The following is an 8,113-nucleotide window of genomic DNA, read 5'->3' as shown; positions in this document are numbered from 1 at the left end:
TTATCCCTTCCTGCCTTGGAGAGCTTTAATGAATAAGTGCCTATGTGTCAGTCCTTTACATAAAGTTTAGTGAACTTTAATTAAGAAGTTTTTTATTTCCCGTTTCAGCACAGGTAACTTCTAAAAGTTTCATAGCAACTGCTGTTCGAGGTGGAATTTTCGCTGCTGTTATCATAGTGACTGGAGCTTTAGTAATAAAGTTCTTTGGAAAGTAAGTTTTTGTTTATTATGTGTTTTGTACATTTTATTTCTGCATTAGTCTGATGCCCCTCTCACAACGCATGGTTGGCCACTTTCAGGTACACAGGATACTGCTGCCAGGTGCTATACAAACCTCACCACAGGCAACTAGATTTTCACATGGCTTCAGCTGTTGGAAAGCCTTAATCTGCTGCAGCCACATGCATCCACATGCAATGAAAGGTTTCCAACACTCCCAATGACTTAAATTTGAGAAGCTGGAACAGTGGCTGAGCCCACAGCAGACTTCCGTGGCTCACCATGGGTCTAAAAAAGGATATTACTGGTTCAGTTAAAACTTTTTCATTAAAATAAAACATTATTTTTTAAATAAAGAAGTAGTACATATTTGTTTTTCAATTACAAATAACTATGTATTTTAGTGTTGCAAAAAGTTTTTTTTTAATTAAGTTTTTTATTTCTCAGCTTATCTTCAGACAAAAAAAAACAGAATTTAAAAATAAGTACCATATTGCTTTTCTACTTTATACTGTCACTTGATCCAGAAGATTGAGTATATTCTATGATCTGGATGACATGTTGCAAGGGATAACTCCAGAGTGAATGTGACACAAATGTTTTCAAGAACCCAAACATTCAAGGGGAAGTTTAAGAAAACTTTAATCATGCATTGTTGTCTTTTTGTGTTTATGCTTTCAGAAGTAAGAAAATGCCTGATAACACAAATTCAAATAAATCCCATATAAGCAATACAGATGCAATATACAGCAATTTGGAAATGTCTTCAAAGGTAACCAATACAATCAGATAAGTTTCTATTTTCTAAGTAAGTGATTTTCCAAATTAAAAAAATACTCAACTATAAGTTATCTTCTGTAAAAAGTTGCATCCTGAATTATTCGTAGATCCACAAATTAACGGCTAATGTTATGGGAAAATGGCTGCTTTATCTATGAAAGCTCAGCATGGTCTTGACCCCAACCATCTTGGATATTTTCCCTCTTGGTTTTTAGTGTGGTGGCTATTTGACCAGTAAGGCCCTGGTCAGTACCAGTATTCTCCAGACACCAGTCCCCCAATCTATAGCCACAGTCTTCGCCTATAGCAGCCCCCGCTCCTAGAATCCCTGTGCTACAGCTAGTGCAGCGACCGGAGGGAATAGGCTGATATTGTAGGCCCAAAGAGCGTCTCCTAACAGTTAGGTAACTTACGCTTATGTTTTTTATTTTATCATCTATCTTTGTACTTCGCATGTTTTTTTTAAATTTATAGAATGTGTAGTTTTATACCCCCCATCCCCCCTCTCAGCATTTAGGATATAGTTGCCCACAGCATTGCTGCCCTAGGTTTTCCTTATGCATGTTATGCTGAAACACTTCCAATCTCAGTGGGACCTTGTAGCCTTATCTACACACAAAACATACTCATCCCATAAAATACCAGCTAATAGGGATGATTCCCACTGTTTACACTAAGAACTGGCCTAGGTTCATAGTCAGCAGCATCCCCAATTTTTGGGAGTTGTTAGGTTAATAATAGCCTAATAACCATCATTCAAAAAGTTTCTTGCAAGGTAAACAACCTGCTGGAGGCCAGTTGGTAGCATGGCAATTGTTTAGCTTTTTTCCGTTTAAAGTGTTTCTATCAGTTTGCGAACATGGCGAGTGAAAAACACTTAAGAGTCTATTTAAAAACTATTAACCAATTTATTTGGCCAAGATTTGCCCAATAGTGTTGAGCCAACCCAAACTATAAAGTTTGGGTCTGTACCAAACTTTACGATTTTGTGTACCCGGACTCGGCGAACCCGAACTTCCTGATATTTGATCATCCCCACTGCCCAATTTTGTGTTTTTGTATGTTTTTCATTAATACGCACAATCTGTTTCTCAGCATTTCAGAAAGGATCCTACTAAGCAAGTGGCATCAATCCAAACCTCCAGACTCTGAGTACACAAAACCTTTCAAGGAGGAATGTTATGGGCATTTAGGCCTACCCTGAGAAGCTATGCAGGGATCTGGATGAAATGACGGGAGCTTATCTAACAGTGCAAACACCAAATTCACCTTCCCTGAACACACAGAGAACTCTGCATTGATTGATGAGTTATAAAGCATGACATGCATTGCCTCATATTAAGGAACTATGTGCAGGAATGTGATGCTTTCAACCATTTTGTTGATTTGTACACTGGAAGCATGTACCTTGATCCATCTTGATATTGTATATATACCCATACCAATAGCTCTCTGTTCTACCTTCTTCATGTAGAGTTTACCTACAATAGGAGACACTGTAAACCTAGAATACAGTCTGCAGTCATTGTACTTGAAATAGAGGGTGGCCAGACAAGTGATGATTGTTCTCGAATGAGTAGCAAAATGTTTTCAACATTACAGAACAGTTACAATACAATGTGGCTAAATAGTACTAGCTATACCATGAACGGAATAAATATAAAACCATGATCGTATTACGTCATGGATATAATTTGTGACAGTTTATGTAAATATTGATTTATAGATATATAGAAAGAGACTTGCAAGTAAGATGAAAGAATTTACTATTTAACCCCACTGGCGTTCTAATTATGTCTGTTTTTTACACAAAAAGCGTTACATTGTTTTGCATGGAAATTTATTTTACATTATAGGCCTATAAATCTTAGGCATACCTCTCCGAAATATGTCCAATATTTAATAAACTTGTTAATAAACTTTAAGTAAAAAAAAAACAAAAATCTGTTAAAACAAGGGTGCATAAAAATACTGAAAACAGTATTATAACTGTACAGTAGCATGTATGATAAATGTAAATATATATATATATATATATAATTGTAAATATATATAATATAAAAATTTCTTTGTATTGGATTCAGTACAGCTATTTTGTATTAAATTCAATTCAAATATTTTTGAATTTCCCGGCGTTCCTCCTGCACGAAACCCCGGGGAACGTCACTTCATTAGCCGTCTGAAGATCAGAGGAAAAGAACACAGCCCGAGGAGGAGATCCAACTGGCAGGACGCTGGGGACACTGATGGGACAAGATAAGTGTAGAGTTTTTTTAATGTTTTTAGCTATCCCCAGTGTGGGGCTCAGGGTTACCGCTTTTTGCATGTCTTTTTTACCCCGAGCCAGACCCTGGAATACGGCCAGGGGGGTTAATGGTATAAAGACAGATAATGCTATGCAATAACAAATATTTAGAAATAGCACAAGATACTTAACTGCAGAAACGGGTCGCATTCAGGCAAGGAGCCCACCTAATAATATTTGCTTGGCAGATGATAAAAAAACATGTTGCATGCAGTAGGCAGATGTGGCTTCATTCATTGATCAGCACAGCATGCAATCTTTTCCCTATTGATTTTATTTTTTAAATTTAATCTTGTTTAATGAATTTACAATTTTGATAAGCGAGAACAGCTGAATTTGCAGCGAGATTGAGTTTTAAAAACTGGCTCGCTCACCCCTACTCATGAGTATTATTTTATGTACCATCTTCATTTTGCATTTTTTCCAATAGGTTAGGTTGTATACACTTATGTCACATTAAAGAACCAAATCAATTTTCAGATTCAGAGTTGTCCACCTATAGTACATGTTCCACAGAAGAAAAGTTATCTTTTTCTATCAAGGACCGATTACAGGTTAGGAAAGGTTATGACTTGTGAGTATTTCTAAACTGCAGCATAGAAAAATCAGGCTCCCCTTTTTTTATAGGGCTATTCTGTGTGAAAGCACTGCGAAAATCCAAGAACTGTATATAAAAAAAAAACAGAACAAAAATACCCATAACTTTACATTTTTGAGATGTCTACAAATTCTCATCCTCCCAACCAATCAAGTTTATTATTTTGCTATTTTTATTTTAAAATTTGAATTGTAAAATGTAGAAGTAGAGTAGAAATGATGACTTACTAAATGTTCTTATCTGTTCAACTTCTTCAATTTTTTTTTCTATTAATCAAAACTTCCCTTAACTCGCTCATATATAGAAAGGAAGTGTACAAAAAAGAACAGTGAAAAGCTTAAGAGAGTAAGAGCAAAAAGGAATGGTCAAATGTAGAGGCAAAATACAGAAAACTAAAACACCTATGGCAAAAATTTGAGTAAGAGAAGTTTATGTTGAACAATAACGGGTAAGGTAACCAAACTAACAAAATTCTATCTGATGGATATGCGAGCTTGTCAGTTGGATTTTCTCCTTCAATTTCTCTTTTGGATGGACAGAAAACATTCACATACAAAATCCTTTCTAATCTGGCTCCCCATTTTATATTTTTTTTACAACGTATGGCCATGCCCCTAACTACAATCATTTTACCTTCTGTATTCAACCTTCTCTGTCTTTATCTTACTCTTGCCTCTGAAGACTTCTAAAAAGTTTCCTCTCTGGAAGTGTATTTTAGCTCCCTTCATTATCTCTTTCATTGAGTGGCTTAGTATCTTGATGACTTATGATTGTGGTCCCTATGATTACCACTTGTGCCCATTTGGTGGTAATGGCCCATCATCATCTTTTATATCTTGCAATGACAAAAAGTAAGTGGAATGTCTCCAATCAGAACGTAATGCTGTTTCTGTCTCCACTAAAGAAATGTTCCCTAAAATCGAACAAAGCTGTCTTTTCTCTAAAATGAATTAAGGGGGACATCTTCTTAGCAGGGACACTGATGACTATATTAGTCTTCAAAGGAGTTCTAATTTTTTTGCCCATGCTATCCAAAACTTTTGGCCAAGGATTCACTGTTTTTGTATAGGAGTAGACTTTTAATGTGTTTACAGGACCATTTGGTATCCGTCTTAATCACAAATTTCGTTTTCATTGTCCACTTACTCATTTATATTTATTCAATCCTATATCTAATGGATATTTTGCTTTCATTCTTTGGAACATCTTGGCTGTAGTCTTAAATATGTTCAGTAGCTCTAAGCAGTAAAAGTACCAAATGTCAACCAAGGTTAAATAAATAAATTAAATATACAAAGCTTTGTATACTAAACATAATACATATTAAGTATTTTTTCTGATATGTAATTATTTTTTATTTAATGTTTTGGCATTTATTACTTGTTGCTTGTCTCCACCGCCCCTTAAAAAAGCATACATCGAAACACATCAAAAATCAATACTTTTCTTTATTAGCTACAACAGACTGTGTCTTTTCTCCCATACATTTGGGAACTATGGTTTTGCAAGAATTTGTTGGTGCAGCAGATGAATTATGTATAGAAAACCTGCTTTTTCTTCTACCTGTTAATGGCAAATCTTATAAGAAATTATAGACATTTTGATTGCAAAATAAAGAAAAAACTTATTTTACTGCTGTGATTAATACTCTTTATTGAATAGCAAATATTTTATATGTGACTATTTTATTGTATTCTAGGAACTGTAGACTTTTGTTTAATTTGAGGGAGGTTGCCTGAACAAGGACAAATATTTAGCTTTGGGTACAGCCGAACCAAAATTGGCAAGATATTTGGATTGAACATATAAGTGTGCTGGACCCCTATGAATATGGAATAGGGGGAAAAGCCCAGAGTTTGGCTCTAAAGTATATTTTCACAATTTTTTCATACTTTTATGTTTTTTAGCATAGTTGGGGTAAACATAGAACCTTCATTTTTTAATTGTCCAATGTCCCTGACTGTTTTTTTGGGCTGTGTTTTCACCACAAGATGTGATTCAAAACTTCAATGGCAAAACACATTAAATAGAAATTCAAATATAGAGATATCTTTTTCAATAATTTCTTGTGCTTTTGAAAACTGAAAATACCGCAAAATGCATAATCATTTACATAACTTGAAGAAGCCTTAAAAATTCTAATTTTTTATTCTTAATCTGTAGGTATTGACAGTATAACTGTACCTGGGTACAATATAAGTGTTCCTTCTCATGTAAGTGTTCAGAGAGGATTGTGTGTGTTCATTCAATTCAATTTTACTACAAAGGAAAACTTAACTAGCAATGCTGTGGGGATTTGGTACAAAGATTGCGATGGGGGCACTACGCCTGTGGCCTCTAATGATGATAGAATATTTCCCAGCAATGGCCATTTTTTTCTGACTGGAGCTATATGGAGAGGGGACTGCTCATTCCGCATAGAAAATCGTTTAAATGAAGATGCAGAAGGTACATATCATTTCAGATTAGAAGATCAAAATAAATTCAGCTATTCAAATACCAAGATTGATATAAAAGTAACAGGTAAGAAAAATAAATAAAATAAAACTAAAACCAAAAATAAAACAATCTCTGATTTCAAACAATGTACACGATTATTACAGTATATATTACATCCCTGGAGCCTTCCCTTCCAGGCTTACTTCAAATAAAATAAATAATAGGAATTTCCTTATGTATCTCAGGATGTTGGGTTATCAAAAATGATTAAAAAAAATGAGCATTACTTTGAATGGACCCAAACTCAAAAATGTAAGAAACATCTTGCAATATCATTGTTTTTAACATACACCCTTAATTTCTCCTAAAGATTGGTTGGAGAATTTTATAGTGAAAATTTCATTAAAAAGTAAAATTGTATCTTGCAGCAAATTAAAAAAAGCACAAAAAGGCATGACTGTAAAAAGTACATAAAAATAAACAAAAACTTGCTAGAAAAAAATACTTATTTGATAAATACAAATCGTACAATTATCTAGCTACACCCTTAGCATAGAAGATTCAAATACTTGAGGCTGAACAGATACAAAGAGTTCCATTCTATATATTTCATCTGTGTATCTATCATGTTTACCTTTGAGATTCATTCATTAAGGTTTATCAATTTATATATTATACATATATATATGTGTCTCTAGCAGAGCTCACTCACACAGTCCACCTGGCTGTGTCTTCAAACAGAGCTCTCTCCAAATAGAGCTGCACTGACACAAACCTCTGTCTGTGTTTCTCCAAGGCAAGCTGAGCCTGCACAGACCCCTGTCTGTGTCTCTCCAAGTTAAGCTCCTGACTGAGATCCTGGCTCTATGGTATATCCCTACCCTTAGTGCTTCTTCATTAATTATCTCACAGGTGAGAGTCTTCCACCTGCTACTTCACACAGGAGAGGAATCTTGGGCAAATATACCTCACATAAAAGAGGAATCCTGGGCAAATATATCACGTGAGTGCTTCCAGTCAGCTGTGACTGCAGGCGAACTACAGATGAACTCTCAATGGAGTTTCCCCATTGAGAGTTCATCTGAGTTAAGTTCCCACAGTCACTGGGCCGTACTTATCATTGATAAGTACAGCTCGAGGAACATGGGAATCTGTGAATACAGCTGATTGAAGACACACAAGTGCCTCCAATCAGTTGTGACTGCAGGTGAACTCCAGATGAACTCTCAATGGAGTTTTTCCATGTTCACCAGCCTCTACTTATCATTGATAAGTACAGCCTAAGGAGCATGGGATCCTGCGGTCAAAGCTGATTGGAGGAACGCAAGTGCTTCCAATCAGCTGGTACTGCAGGCGAACTCAAGATGAACTCCATTGAGAGTTTAGTTCCCATTGTGTATCTGTGGTGATGTTTCTGGATGTGATAGTACAATACTAATTGTGTATCTGTGGAGATGTTTCTGGTTATGACAGTACAATACTGATTGTGTATCTGCAGAGATGATTCTGGTTGTGACAGTACAATACTAATTGTGTATCTGAGGAGATTTTTCTGGTTATGACAATACAATATTGATTGTGTATCTGTGGAGATGTTTCTGGTTGTGACAGTACAATACTGATTGTGTATCTTTGGAGATGTTACTGGTTGTGACAGTACAATACTGGTTGTGTATCTGTGGAGATGTTTCTGGTTGTGACAGTACAATACTGATTGTGTATCTGTGGAGATGTTTCTGGTTGTGACAGTACAATACTGATTGTGCATCTGT

This window comes from Pyxicephalus adspersus, chromosome 11, assembly GCF_032062135.1.
Source record: "Pyxicephalus adspersus chromosome 11, UCB_Pads_2.0, whole genome shotgun sequence".
Lineage (NCBI taxonomy): Eukaryota > Metazoa > Chordata > Amphibia > Anura > Pyxicephalidae > Pyxicephalus > Pyxicephalus adspersus.
Note: the sequence above shows the minus strand (reverse complement) of the source record.